The sequence below is a fragment of the Cyprinus carpio genome, chromosome A10 (assembly GCF_018340385.1).
Source record: "Cyprinus carpio isolate SPL01 chromosome A10, ASM1834038v1, whole genome shotgun sequence".
Lineage (NCBI taxonomy): Eukaryota > Metazoa > Chordata > Actinopteri > Cypriniformes > Cyprinidae > Cyprinus > Cyprinus carpio.
This window is the reverse complement of record NC_056581.1, coordinates 3382807-3398001: the sequence shown is the minus strand read 5'-3', so window position 1 is coordinate 3398001 and position 15195 is coordinate 3382807. Positions and strand designations below refer to the sequence as shown.

The 15195-nt window shown below is 37.0% G+C and overlaps 1 long non-coding RNA gene across 1 annotated transcript in view; it reads left to right on the top strand.

Moving 5' to 3' along the window:
- The first annotated feature begins 257 nt into the window (after window positions 1-257).
- LOC122146393 overlaps window positions 258-15195 on the top strand; it is a 42181-nt gene continuing 27243 nt past the window's right edge. The window contains exons 1-2 of the long non-coding RNA XR_006160954.1: window positions 258-286; window positions 393-414. This is a non-coding gene — a long non-coding RNA (uncharacterized LOC122146393). The remainder of the gene's footprint in view (window positions 287-392; window positions 415-15195) is intronic.

The following is a 15195-nucleotide window of genomic DNA, read 5'->3' as shown; positions in this document are numbered from 1 at the left end:
GTTATGATTGCTGAAAAATTCAGACTTTGCATCACAAGGAATTTTAATTTTAATATTTTTTTTAAAGTATATTTCAAAATAGGAAAACTATTATTTTAAGTTGTAATAAATATTTCACAATATACTGTTTTTTCTGTATTTTTGATCACATAAATGCAAGGCTTGATGAGCAGAAGAGACTTCTTTCAAAAACATTAAAAATAGTAATGATTCCAAACTTTTGGTCTGTACTGTATATTTTTTATGTCAGCTAATAAAAGTAGAGCTCGGTTCCAGTCGTTGACAGGTCAGGAGAAAAACCTTCACCTGAATAATTCCCCTTTCTATTGTAATGTCTTTGTTACATAATGCAGATGTTATGTAAAATCTATTTTTGGTTTCTGTATTTAAAGGAACCAAGGAGATGATTTTGAGGTACGTTCTCTTTTACGATTTGTGTTCAGTTCGGTGATTTCTGAAGATATCATACTGTGTCTGCCATAGTATGCAGGTGATGAGTTCTGTTTTAGGGTTTGTGTGAGAGAACATCTCACAGAAGGTGATTTCTGAAGATATCATACTGTGTGCAGAAGACCAATCCAGACACAGTGATGAAGAGACCTCCGCTAGGGCAGTATTGCCGCGAAATTCCCTTCTGATGAAGTTCATTCTCTAGCACCTATAAGTCTAGAACATTGCAGTTGTGTGGAGTTATCTATGCTAATGTATATTGGATCATAATTTAAAAATGCAATCACTTAGGGCAGGATTTTGGACCAATGTGATTTTGAGTTACTTAATTACAAACTGACAAGGTATAGGATAAAGTATAAGCCTGTGCCACAAATCTCTGTGGTGAGCCTAAACTAAATGATTCCTGGTTTACTTGCACCAGTTTTTTCGCCCAATCTTGCTCCTGAATTGTTTAGCTCCGACACACATTAACCAGCGGATCGAGGTGTTTCAGAGTGCTGGTAGATTCTTGTAGGGTGTTTTGTTGCAGGAGGGAGGTGATGTCTGCAGGATGTTGGTTCACTCCTGTGGATCGAGCAGTTAAAGTGGTGTCCAGCAGGAGGCACTGCTGCTCTGTGAAGTTCAGACACATTTTCTCTTCAGGGTTTTGGATGAGTTCCTTTGGCATTAGTGTCACAACTGTTTTATGTGTTCTTTGTGTTTCCCTGAAGTGTGCTGCAACCTTATATTTTTGCCTGTTCCAAGTTAATATGACAGCTTTAAGTAATCTAGCCCTTTTTGGTATCTCTGGTTTTTTATGACTTAGAACTCTTATTGAATTTTATAAGTTATTGTTTCTATATGGGCCAGTTAATAAGAACCTGATTGGTTGATACAACACGGTCCTTTAAAACACTAATTTTCAACCCCTGCTATGAAATGATCTTTGTCTGGTCAGCTTTGTGTCTCGCAACCTGAAGGAGAGACGTCTGGTTGTAATTAATTGTGAAAATATTAGACAGTTTGATACTTTAGTGATATTATGAGTGACCTCAGTGTAGTGTTTTTCTAGATATGGATTTTCATGCTTTTTTTTTTAAAGACTCTTAACTTAATTATTTCCTGAAAAAATTATTTCCATCATGTGAAGTGAAACACTGATGTTTGTAAGAAACTAATTTATCATCAAGGTGTTTTTTTTTTTACTTCAAACAGTTACTGAAATGGTCCATAATCCATAATTTTACTTCCTCCAGTGAAAAAGTCATCTCATCTGATCTCAGGAGAGAAATATGCACAGATCAAGCACGGTTTAGGAAGCGATTATTATGGATTTTATCCAGCTCTCAGTGGTTCACAATGGTAAAGACCTTGAGACACATTTCTTAAGGTTTATGTATTTTTATCTTGACACATCATCTTAACCCCAAGCACTGAATAAAAGAGACATGATCAGTGCGGTAAAAAAGTTGACCTTGAACTTAAAAAAAACAATGCAACCTTTAACAATCATCTTGTTTAGTTAACTCAACAACTGACAGCTTAAATACTTATGTTCTTCTAATGAGTAACAAGCAGTCTGTTGAATTTTAGAAATATTGTCAAGGCAATTAAAAACTTTTGCAATGCAAGGAGCTACAAACCTCACTCTTTCAGTTTTACGCTTGAGTTTGCCCACTCTTAAAACCGCATATTACGAGACTGGTAGACAAGCGGCTTGACTTGCCTCTTTAAACCGCATGTTACCCTGGTAGACAAACACACAAATAACAAAGAGGGCGATGATCAACAAATTTTAATTCAGTAAATTTATGAACTCTTAAAATATGAAAACTATCTTAGTTAGTCATTCTCTCTTAATTTGTTTTAGTAAATAGAAGAAGTTGCTTTGGTGTTTTAAAGAAAATTAATTAAAAGATGAAACTCCTTGTAGCAGGTTTTATCTGTGTTAATGGCTAGTTCTAGTACTGGTAACCATGAATTACATTTCCAGGGTAAATCATGGCTTAAAAACCAAGGGGAACATAAAGCCCACAATAACAGTTGAAAACACAGTTTACTGATCTCTGCGTGGACCTGACCTCTGGTTACTGATTTCTCACTATTAACAAACCATAACTATGATTTTTGCTTCAATAAATTCCTAATTTGCTGCTTATTAATAGTTAGTAAGGTAGTTGTTAAGTTTAGGTATTGGGCAGGATTAGGGATGTATAAATAAAGCACATATTCTTCATGACCGATAAGTACTAATAAACAGACCAATATGTTAATTATAGGCATGTTAATAAGCAAACTAGTTAATAGTGACAATCGGTCTCTATACTTAAGTTTTAACAAGCTGTTGTTTTGAGTTATGAAAGTGTGAAGCAGCACAACTGATTTTCCACATTGATGATAATCAGAAATGTTTCTTGATCAGTAAATCAGAATGATTTCTGAAGGATCATGTGACACTGAAGACTGGAGTAATGATGCTGAAAATACAACTTTACATCACAGGAATAAATTTGATTTTAGATTATGTTCACATAGAAATATTTATTTAAATTGTCATAACATTTCACAATATTTGTTCAGTAACAGTTAGAAAGGGAACACTTATTCATTATTAACTACGACTTTTCCTTCAATAAATTCCTAATTTGCTGCTATTTAATAGTTAGTAAGGTCGTTAAGTTTAGGTATTGGGTAGGATTAGGGATGTAGAATAAGGGATTAATATGTGCTTAATTAGTACCAATAAATGGCTAATATTGTAGTAATATGCATGCTAATAAGCAACTATAAGAGACCAAAAAATAAAGTGTTACCATTTGTTCACAGTAATTGTTTTTACTGTATTTTTGATCAATAAATGACCCCCCCCCCCCAAACTTTTGATCGGTAATATACAATTTCATATTTCCTAATGAATATCTAACACTAATAAATAAATAAAAAAATCTGTGATATCAGCCACTAACCAATATGGTACTGATATGTTGTGAATAACTATATAAAATACACTTAGTTAAGCTTCTTAAGATTAGTGAAATAAAAGACTTTTGAAAAGGAGAAAGCAACTTCCCATATCTTTTGTTGTTGAAATGAAGCGCTCGCACATTCGCAAAAAACTGACCATAACTTGGCGCTTTTCACTTAGTAATACAGCTAATGGCTAAAAAATGTTCGTCTCTGGTAAATTATGCATCAATATCAAAGTTACATGCCAAAATGTACTACTTTAGATAAAGGGTTTGTTTAAATCCCTGACCGTGAACAAATCTCAAATTGAGTATCAATTGTCACCGAAAACTCTCAGAAACCCCCCCCCCAAAATGTAGACCCCCCCCCCCAAAAAAAATTACTTTTTATGGGAAAATTAGAGATGCTTTACATAGGGAAATTATAGAATTACTTTTGCGCATCAAGCAAAAACTAAACAAAACTACTTGAGCAAAGATTGTATCGTCTCATCTTTAAACTCATTTTTCAACCCCGTCTCACATCAGACTCATTGTCACAGTCGCCATCTCTTTCTCTTTCATGTGATCCTTCAAATCAGCGTGTGACCTTGAAAACGGGGGGGTTAAGGATTCATAACCCTCACCACTGCCTGAGGCGCTCCTCCTCACAAACCCGCTTCTCTGGAGCACACCTGCCTTATCTCCACCATCGGCCGTTATGTGTCTGGATAATTTTCCGATCATAATAAACATGCCCTTTTCTTTTTCTATGTAATGAAGTAATGACCAAACCCACCGAGTCTTGCCGCTTTGATTGACAGGAAGCAAAATGCAGAAAGACTAGTATATTAAACACAAGCATGGTGTTTGGCTACAAGAACTGTAACCCAACACAGTGGTTTTTCTTGGCTCGCAATCAAAGAGTGGCTGGTAGGTAGAGTGTTGGTGCAAGACAAAGAGAGCATTGTTTTGCAGCCCCAGAGCTCTTTCCACTCGGCTTACAGGAGCTTATAGGTGAAGGGAGACGCTTTGGTTGCCGTCACCTGGAAGGAAGCACAGGCTGTAGGATGGATCTGATGTTGCTTGGAATAAGTCTAGGGAGGGCACTAGCTAAAATCTAGCTCTTCTGGATCCATGTCTACTGCTTAAGATAGGATTCATATCCTGGTTGGCTTTCTGTGCTTTTTGGTTAAGTTCAGCTGGGTTTTTTGGGGTGCTACAATCAAACTGTATTCTTTATATGGAAATTAATGTGATCTTTGTTGTCCACCAAAAGATATAAACACTTATCATTGTCCGTATCGTTAGCTTTGAGGTGGCATTAATGAATAAAACAGCATGCTGATGGGAGTCCCGGCATCACCACACAGTGCAGATGGTAGCGCCACACTTACACTAAACCTGACAGGGCATAACTAAGAATACAAAGTGCTTCCATATGGCTCTTGGATATAGCCATACGCTCTTAATATTTTAATTTAAACCGGAGTGATATACCACAGCCACAACTTCAAGAGAGAAAACTATAAATCCTTGGGCAAAAGAATAGGCAGACACGCACCTGGCACTTTCTTAGCAACGTTATCTAGACAACATGTAATAAAATAATCCTTGCATACATTTCAATAAAAACAGTATTATTATTATTTTTACTTAAATGTATAATAAAAAAAGACATATTTCAATAAACGTAACTATAATTATTTATTTATAATAATAATTAAATGTTTAAAAAAACTAAATTACATGTATTTTAATAAATTTATCTATCTCTTTAAAATGCAATTAAATATATTAGTACTGTGTAACGACAGTATATAATTAAATTAATGATTCATATGAATTAAAATAAAATATCAAAATAAATATATGAAATTTAAAAATATAAAATAAAATGTACCACTTTACATTAAGGAACACATTCACTATTAACAAAGAATTTTCCCTCAATAAAATCTTGCTGCTTATTAATAGTTAGTAAGATAGTTGTTAAATTTAGGTATGGGGTCGGATTAAGGGATCTAAAATATGATCGTGCAGAGTAAGGCATTAATATGCTTAATATGCTAGTTAATAGTGACAATAGGTTCTTAAAATAAAGTGTTACCAAATGAAATTATTTTTTTTTATATAATTTTTTTTTTATATTTCAATAAACATTATTTTTATGTATTTTAAATGTTTGTGTTTGCGTGTGTGTGTGTGTGTGTATATATATAGTTTTTTTTACATACTATATAAACACTTCCTACAGATACTTTTAAGGTGATTTTAACATGTGATGCTCTGTTGATGTTGAGCAGAACTAAGGAAGCCAAGCAAGTCAGATATTGAAAAAGTTTTTCCCTCATGTTAAAGTTTGTCCAGACAGGGTTCCCAGCATCCATTAGCTGAAAGACTCAGAATGACTGTCTCATCAAGAGCCCCTTGGCTTTGCATTAAGTCTCCTGTCCTTGTGGCCTCTGATCTGTACCAGTGAAGTGCAAGAGGGGCAACAGTAACGTGGATTTGCAGCCATCTGAATTATTGGATAATCTAAAGTGGACTCCTGTCATTATCTGCCTTTTGAGACAATGGAAATGTCTCTTTCAAGAGAGTCCAAAAAGCAATTACGCGCCAAAGACAATTTCTTTTGGGTGCAGTGTCACGGTTTCTAATTGACCGCTCCTGTCAGTTGTCGTCCATCATAATCCGATGCTCTATCAGCCTCTCAGGGAAAGGTCACCCGGATCAGTAAAGCACAGTCCCTGTTTGTTTTTTGTGTGGAAGGGATAATGTATTTATTTGATTCTTTGCAGCTGTTCTGCAGGTTTGTGGGTTTATAGCCCCGCTGTAGCATTTGTGCCCTGTATGGGGCAGTCTGACAGAGCGAATCAAGACTACAGCATGTGAAGATCTTTTGACGTTCAGCCGAGCAGAGCTAAGAAATAACGGAGCATCTCTGTATTTGTTCACTGTTGTAAATGAACAAGCCCAAAATACCCATGCTGTTATTACTGAAGTGTTATATATATATTTTCCTTGACCTTTTAAGATTAAAATATCTTGATATCCTAATGAAATTATCTGAAATAGCATTTATTGAAACTAAGCTGGAAACCAATGAATTCTTGACAATTTTCTTACCTCTAACATGAATATATCAACACATGACCAAACACATTTGCACATCAGTGAGTTCAAAAATGTGCCCTTGTATCTGAGCACCAGAAGAACTAACAATAATGTGCTGGAAAGTTTGCCAGATCTCATGCCGTTTCGGTGTGTAGCACCTACAGCTCTGCATTTTTTTTTGAAGAATCCCAATGAATCTGCCAGTTTTCTGATAATTTCAGTCTGATCTTACCACTTTGGATGCCACATTTCAGAGTTCTTTTATATATTTGTAACGTTATAATGTAGGTTTTCCAAAGAAGACTTTTTTTTTTTTGGAAGTTTTGTCTTTTTTGTGATTAAATCACAGTTGTGTGATGCAGTTAAAATGATATGTTTTATCACACCAAACCAAAAAATTTGTGTACTTAAGTAATTTTCTGTTCATCTGCGGAAAAAATGTAGCACCTACAAAAATACACCTAATAGGATTTAGAGACATTTTTTAGTCTGGAGCCTAAGTAGTCATTAATGTATTATAGTTCACTCCTCAAAAGGTATGTCATTGCCTTGTAGGAGATTATAGAGTTCACTGACAAAATACTAAACTGTCTTTTCTCTCATATTATTAGCAAAACGATCAGTTTATGCAGCATAGCGAGTTGTATTCTAATTAAGTGTGTTTTGGAATCTCAGATGTCTACTAATGAACTGTAATTTCACGTCCAGCAAGTACTCGACATGTGTTTGCTAACTTTACTTGTGGTGATGCACACATTCTTGCGGTTTGGAGCTTTAGTCATGATAAAATTAGTTAATTTGTGAGCAAGCGAGTGGTTGAAGGATGCTGTTATATGCAGCCTCTGTATTATGGTTACAATTTGTGCACTCTGCCGCTTATGTCATGTGTTTAGCCACCACTTGACTCATCAACTCCATCATTAATATTTATTATGGAACTCTCAGTTATTCAAATATTCAGTCTCTTTATATACTTAGACTTCGCATTTGAGTCAGAAGGAGACCTGGAAAACTATTATTCTTAACCATCCTCCTTGAAACATGATATTGTATGATTATTATACACCGACACTGCTTTAACAATCTGCTTCAAGACCTTGGAGACATTTGCCCTCGCCAAGCAACACTGAGATTATACTGCTTGATTATAAAAGTCCAAATCAGTACGAGTGGAACTCAAGGAACTGTATTTCCACTCCTGCAAAATGCAAGGAGCCACTCTGCATCCGTTTTAGAAAAACAGATCTCCTGCTCACAAAACGTTCTTTTGGACACAACCGCGGGCTGGTGGAGGGGCGAGGGTTAAATGTTTAAGTCTCGATTCATGAGAAAGATTGGTTGGTGGCCAGTCACTTTTTGTGCTTTCTTTATGAAAAGTAAATCATCCAGAGCTCCCCGGGTTTCGCTTATTTTTTTTGTTTTGTGTGTGAGAGAGTGTCTGTGTGGTGTTGTGGGGAGGTGTGAGATGTGAGAGTCTTTCCTCTGCTCCTCAGACTTTAAATGTGTGCGTCAGGTCTCGTCCAGCACTTCATATCAAAAAAATCGCTCCTGTCTGATTTGTGAAATGAACGGTCTCTTCCCCCGCTGGCGGCCTGGAGGGTTTGGTGTGAATGCTGTCATTGTGTTGGCTGAGGGGGGATGTCTGTGCCCCCTGGCTGATGAGGCCGCAAGACAGTGGGCACACTTTGGCTCCTCTTCAAAGCGCTCACTCATTAATAAACTCTCATACCCTCCTCCTTTTATCACAAGGACACTTTATCACACTGTTCTTTTCTTTTCTTGAGTTAACAAATGTCTTTTTATCTGGCACTGCTGTCTATCAAGGGCATATCTCACAGCTCTGCTATTTTAAACAGCCCATCACACTTCAGCGCAGTGCTGTTTATTAATAGCTTTGCTATTTCAGACAAATTGCCTAATTTTATAAATGTCAGGATCACAATTACTTTAATCTGTTTATAGAAATGGCTTTCTACAGATGGTTTGGCTGCTGTTTTGTGTATTTTACTCCATTCTGTACTTTGGGACTACTTGATTTTTTTTTTTTTTTGTTCTTGTAGTTTTAGGTTGGAGATTTTTTTATTGATGAAATGATGATATTTTTTGTTTTTCTGTTGTTTTTTTTTTGAGTATATTTTGGTTTTTGTGTTTTAGATGTGAGATATTTTCACAAGTATGCGAACGTAAGCGCTTCTGTGCAAATGCTTCTAGTTATGCAAGCTCAATTTCACAGCGCATTGTTTCACCATGGCAGAGCAACAGTTTTGAAGGTTATAGTTCACCCAAAAATGAAAATTCTGTCATTAATTACTAACTGTCATGTTGTTCCAAAAAAAAAAATTGTGTCCAAACACAAAAAGTATTTTTGTAGCTTTATAAAATTCAAGTTGAAGGACTGACGTCATATGGACTATTTAGTTCGGTTAAAATAAGTTAAAGGGGTCATACGATGTTGTTAAAAAGAACATTATTTTATGTATTTGGTATGATGCTATGTGTTAATGCAGTTTAAGGTTCAAAAAACATTATTTTTCACATACTGTACATTATTGTTGCTGCTCTATGCCCCGCCTTTCTGCAACACGTCGATTTTTACGAAGCTCATCATTCTGAAATGAGGTGTGCTCTGATTTGCCAGCTATCCAGTGCATTGTGATTGGCTGAATACCTCAAGCGTGTGATGGAAATGTTATGCCCCTTACTATACTGTGATGCCGTGTCCTGGCACGACGAGAAAAAAACCCATTGAAACCCATTACAAACGAGGCATTTGTAGCATCCAGTGGGGACATAATTACTGATTATAATGACTTATGCTGTCTTTTTACGTGTTGTGTTGCATATCATGCCGCATAAACATAAAACCATGTTGTGATCGGAGAAATGACAAACAACAAGCGCTACTCTGCACTGCTCGAAACTCGCATTTGAGTCGTCAGTGGCAACTTTTTTTAATATGAAAATGTACTTACAGGCTGTGAATCAGAAGCACCAGACTGTCCTTGCAAAGTTGGAACAGCCCCGCTTTATGGAAACAGCCTTTGTGCCACAGACGCATTGTAGGCTACTCTTCCAGGTTCAGGAAGCAGTCCTCCATAAAATGCGCTGCACACATCTGAATATTTGGGTTGAACTGTTCTGGAACAGTGTTGTAAATACAACTTAACTGCTGATTTCTAGTTGTGTCCTCTTTTGGAAGGCCAAACAAAGTAGTTACGCTTTCACAACAAAACACACAGTATTTCATCCATGACATGGCGGCGGCGGCAACAATACTACAGCGAGAATAAAAGTTACGCCTTCTTTCTTTGCGTGAACATTTTGGCGGTGTTATGCAAATCTTCCCACACAGTGACATAGACATGTGGGGGCATGTTTAAATGAGGCGTTTTAGGGTGGCGTGGACAAGTGTTTACTTTTATAAAGAATATCTCTTTGGGTTTGAGACTTTAGTCTTTGCAACTTTAGGGATCTTATCTATTCACAAACAGCTTGTAACACTCCAAAGAGAAGGGAAAACTTGAAATCACATCATATGACCCCTTTAAAGTGTCTAATATAAATACTACAAATATAAAGCCTTAGAAGTAGGCAGAACCCCTTGTGATTACACTTTGAAACCAAAACCGAATGTTTAAAATCTGTATCTTGAAAGTATAGTGTGATGATAATGAAATATATCTTCACAAACACAGTCTATGACACATTGATTATTTAGCGAATGTGGTGGAGAATGGAAAAGGATACTCAGAGGAATTTGTTGAGCCCTGAGGAGTAAATAAGCAGGTGTTCCTCTCTCTTTGCATTTTTCTCGGCTTTCTCCACTCTTATTGGCACTCTGGCTGAGGGCCCAATTGTGTTGCTGTTGCCTAGGATATGCTTCTCTTGTTTGGTAAATGGTAGCATGTCTAGGCAAGCAAAATTATCACTTAGTTGTAGGTGTTTCCCCATATGACCTGCTAATTTCCGACCAAGGGTCAATGTAGGCCTCTAATAGATAACTCTTCATGCTTGTGGAATTGTCACGTATTCTCTTGTTTCTTGCTGAAATGTTTATTTGCTCATTCCAACACAATGGATCTTAAAGTAATAGTTAACACTAAAATGTTTTTTCTCTCTCTGTACAATTAAAATGCATTTGACCAGCATGGCTTGCAAATATACAAATTGCAAAATAGCTGTCTATCTGTAGCTTCGTCAATACAGACTCAGCACATTGTGGTAAATCTAATCAACTAGTCGTGCAAGTTAATGGCCTGTCAGGCTCAAAAGGAAAGAACCCCACCATAAAAACACCTTAATTGTGATCCATAGTGGAAATGTGCACTGTATTCCAAATCTTGTGAAGAGCTTTGTGTGAGAAACAAACCAAAATCAAAGTTGCCCTCCACCCTAGCCAGGTTTGACATCGGTAAGCACCTCAACCAGCCGAGATGACCTGACCTTCACCCTAACTCTAAATCTAAAACATACCATATGCAGGAAATGAGATTGTCAGCTTTAACTAAGACAGAAGGCTCTGTAATCGTATGTCTACCAAGATCCCCAGCAGTGGAATTCTGTTGAGTTGTTTCGCTGAAGGTGATGCACTCTTTTCAGGACTGGAGACCTATAGAGGAGAACAAAAAATACCAGTTTCAGTCTGGTGCCCCTTTAGTGCTCAAACAGTGTGGACACCGAGAAGAGGTCCTCTGCTAGGTCAACCTTTAAATCATTCACAATGCCCTACTTTTGTCCCCTGAGAACCTAGAAACTAGGAACCTGGAGGTTGGGGATCCAAGGTTCAACAGGAGTAACAGAAGAGAGCTGCCTGAGAGAATGTGTGTCAGCTGAGAGGAGCAGATGGATGGAACAAAAGCAGTCATTGTTTACGGGTTTAAATGGCTCACGTGTTTCTGGGCTGGAGGCCCAGACTCTGCAGCTTACCTGTGTTTTGTAGCCATGTAAGAACCTGGCATCAAAACATAGCTGTCAAGTCCTATGAAAATATTATTATACCCCAATAGAAGATGCTGTCTTGGGAGCTGCCAGAAGACTCTGTTCTCTGAAAGGTAGATGTGGGTGGGGGCACTGTTTGCACATGGAAGCAACTTCCTCTCACTGACTTGCTTGGCAGTTTATCTATGAGGACCTCACACCTTGGAAGTGTGTGTCTGCCTGGGCCTGTCCTTATCAGCCGTCCTGTGACATCTGCATTTATTGTCTGAATAAGAGCACTGACTGTAAGTTTTGTGGGGTTTAGATTAGGTCTGATGTAAGACCAGTTAAACAGATTTGATTGTCACTTGCGTAGCTGGACAGCAGTGATGGTACCTTTTCTGCAAGCCTCCATGGAGCATGAACCAGATCTTATGATTTTAACCAACAATCCCCAAGGAGCAGCTTGAGGAAAAAATGCCTTGCTCAGTGGCAAAATGGTAGTTCATTGGTTGCTCCCCCATGTGGTTTAAACATGTAAACCAATTGTTATAAATCTGCCGAGGTCGTTTAAAGCAATGGTTTACTCAACCTCATGATATTTCAAACACATATGAAGTTCTTCCATGCAACATAAAAGGAGATGTTTAGCAGAATGTTAATGCTGTGATAGTCTTCAGTTACAAGACATGCAGGAATATTGCCAAGGTTAGTTTGAACCCTAGTTTGATTCCACCACCTTCACCTATATGGGCCAAATTCATTAAATAATCTTAAGACTCCAATTCTTCTTAACTCCAGTTTTGTCTTATTTTCTAATTTAAAAATAATATTAAGGTTATTTTTGTATTTCCAAAAACATGTCTTAAGAATACTCTTATCTCTTAAGATTATTCTAAAGGGAAAACTTTTCTTAAAGGGGACATCAGATGCTCATTTTCCACAAGTTGGTATGTTTCTTTTGGGTCTTCATGAAATGTCTATAAGATACTGTGGTTAAAATTCCTTAATGGTCATGTAAATCAATACCCTCTTTACCTTGTCAAAAACTCTGTTCACAGCGACTCGTTTCGGTGCCTGTCTCTTTAAATGATAATGATCTACTGTTCAACACATATACCCCCCCAACATGTCCAACATGTTTTAATTCCCCGAAGGTCATATTTAATGAATTTATTTAGGTAGTTACAAATATTAAGCATTACAACATAACATTAGCAACATGTGATACATATTACAATTACTAGGGATGACAAGTACTCTGAAGTGACAAAATGACTGATGTAAACAATGATTGGTCATGATTATGCTAAATCCTAAATCCAGTAACAGCTGTACAAAAACAAGTTGAATAGGGATATATATAATAAATGGTCTGCATGCTTATTATGATTATTAATCTACAGGTAGTGCAATAAAATGCAATTGAGGTGTTTTTCATTAAACTGATCTGCTAGTCTTCGGTAAAAAGCACCATACAATCAGACAACACCACAGCCATGAGAAAAAAGGCGTTCTTCCGAAAATATTTGAGAATTTCTTAAGAATTTTTTTCAGGAATTTCAATTGAACATTCTAACAAACTGCTTACATTTTAACTTAACTGTCTTAATTTCTTTCTTTAGAATGTTGTTTTTGTTTTGTTTTGTTTTTTAAATGCGGAGGCCTCAAGTCAAAATTGGGCCAGATTGCTTTCATACTTATTTTGAACAGTTCTGCAGTCTATATGTAAGTAATAAGGTATGAGAGGCCATGCTGTATTGTAAATAACCGAAGCGGGGTGCCTGCTACCCCTTTAGCCGTTACTTATTCACAATACAGCACGCCTCGAGTTTTATAAAACGGTTATCACGCCATACAAATATTAGAACTTTACGTATTTAAATTTTATATGTTTCTTTTTTAAAGTAAATTCATGAAATGCTATCCTTGCGCTAAAAATTGTTCCTGACAGCATCAGTTAACGGCAAGAAAACGTTTCAGTGTAACATGCCTCATATTACGGAGCTCAAAGAAAAACAGAACAGGAACTATTCTCATCCGCTATATGTCACTGATTTTATTTTTAACATCATATGTGATATTTTCTCACACATATACATCTGCTTATCTCTTAGCATAATAAAAGTGTCTGTTTTCTGTCTTAAGTTTAAAATGGACCTATTCGCGGCACAGTGCGAGTTTGCAAGCTTCATTACACGCACACATTAACGCATCTCCCACATTTCTTTGACAGTGGGAAGAGCAACAAACTGTACACACAGCAGTAGAGGTCACTCATACTTCATCAAATAAACAATAAATGGTTAATTTTGCTGAAATATGTAATTCATGGGACAGTTTTGATGCTCTATTATTGATTGTTTATGTGCTAAGGGTGTTGCGCAGTGATACACAGAACCATTGGATGAAGAGGACATAGCCATGCTTTATCGCGAATAAACACAGCAGCTGGCCAATCTGAATCGAGGACAGGCACTAACTGTTTTATAAGAATTGATATTCACCAGTTTTGAAGCGGACTTGTGTGTGGTACTTTAGTGATGTAGATGTCTGTTGCCAGTTTGAGAGCACTGATCAGGTCCACAGGCATGCTCAAGATCATAATAAGACCTCGCTGTTGGAGCACAGTGGGGTTGAGGTGTATCGCTTCAGCCACAACATCCCTTCTTGAGGTGCCAGAACCCTGGACTGTCTGGAAGACATGCTGAACTTTTGATCTACCATGGCGCCACACAATTTATTAGAGAATTTTGTACTTCTAATGCACGTGTTTGTTTCTGACACATGTTGAAACATTATGCCTAAGATAATTGTTGGTTTTGTTCCTGTTTTATGTGAACACTCAATCCCCTTGTTAATTGTGGAATGAAAAGCTTAATCATTTGGAAACCCCGGAGCTGTGGAGATGTTCATATCCTGTGTGCTTTTCTGGGGATTGTGTTTTCATATCAACCATTTTAAATAAATAATAATAAAAAATGAAGATCAGCACCCTGCAGACATTCAGAAATGTTCTTGTTTGCTCCTTGACTTTAGTTACTCTCGAAGTTCGCTCTTGCGAAACCTCACACATAGAGCAGCTCGATTTGATTTGTGTCAACGTGTCAACAAATAACTTGGAGGAAGGCTTATGGAAGTATCTGCACACATTTGCACAGAACAAAGAAAAAAATCACTGAATTTTACGAGGCTGCTGCTCTTTTGTTAGAACAAACTAATGGTTACTCATATTGGAAATATTTCATGACTTGGCTACATTCAAGGTTTTTTTTTTGTTTTTTTAATACTTAAAGGATTAGTTCACCCAAAAATGAAAATTAGTCAATGAATTACTCACCCTCAAGGCATGGGCGTATATGTCTTTCTTCTTTCAGATGAATCCAATCAGAGTTATATAAAAAATTCTCTTTGATCTTTTAAGCTGTTTAATGGCAGTCAGCAGGTGTTGCAGTGCATCAATCCAAAAGAAGTGAAATAAAGCACATCCATTCATAATAAAAAAGTGCCTCACACGGCTCCGGGGGGTGAACAAAGGCCTCCTGTAGCAAATCAATGTGTTTTTGGTCAGAAAAATATCTATATTCATAATCATAATGTAATAATCACTTTAATCTAGCTTGCGCCAACAGTTGTACACGGAAGCAGTTCTGGGCAGATGACGTAAGACTTTGGCATTGCGTATGCGCCACTCAGAAGTGACGAACGCAGAAGCACAGTGGAGAGATCAGGACAAAACTACAGTCACTAATTAGAAGTACCAACCCGAGGATTTGTAAAGGAG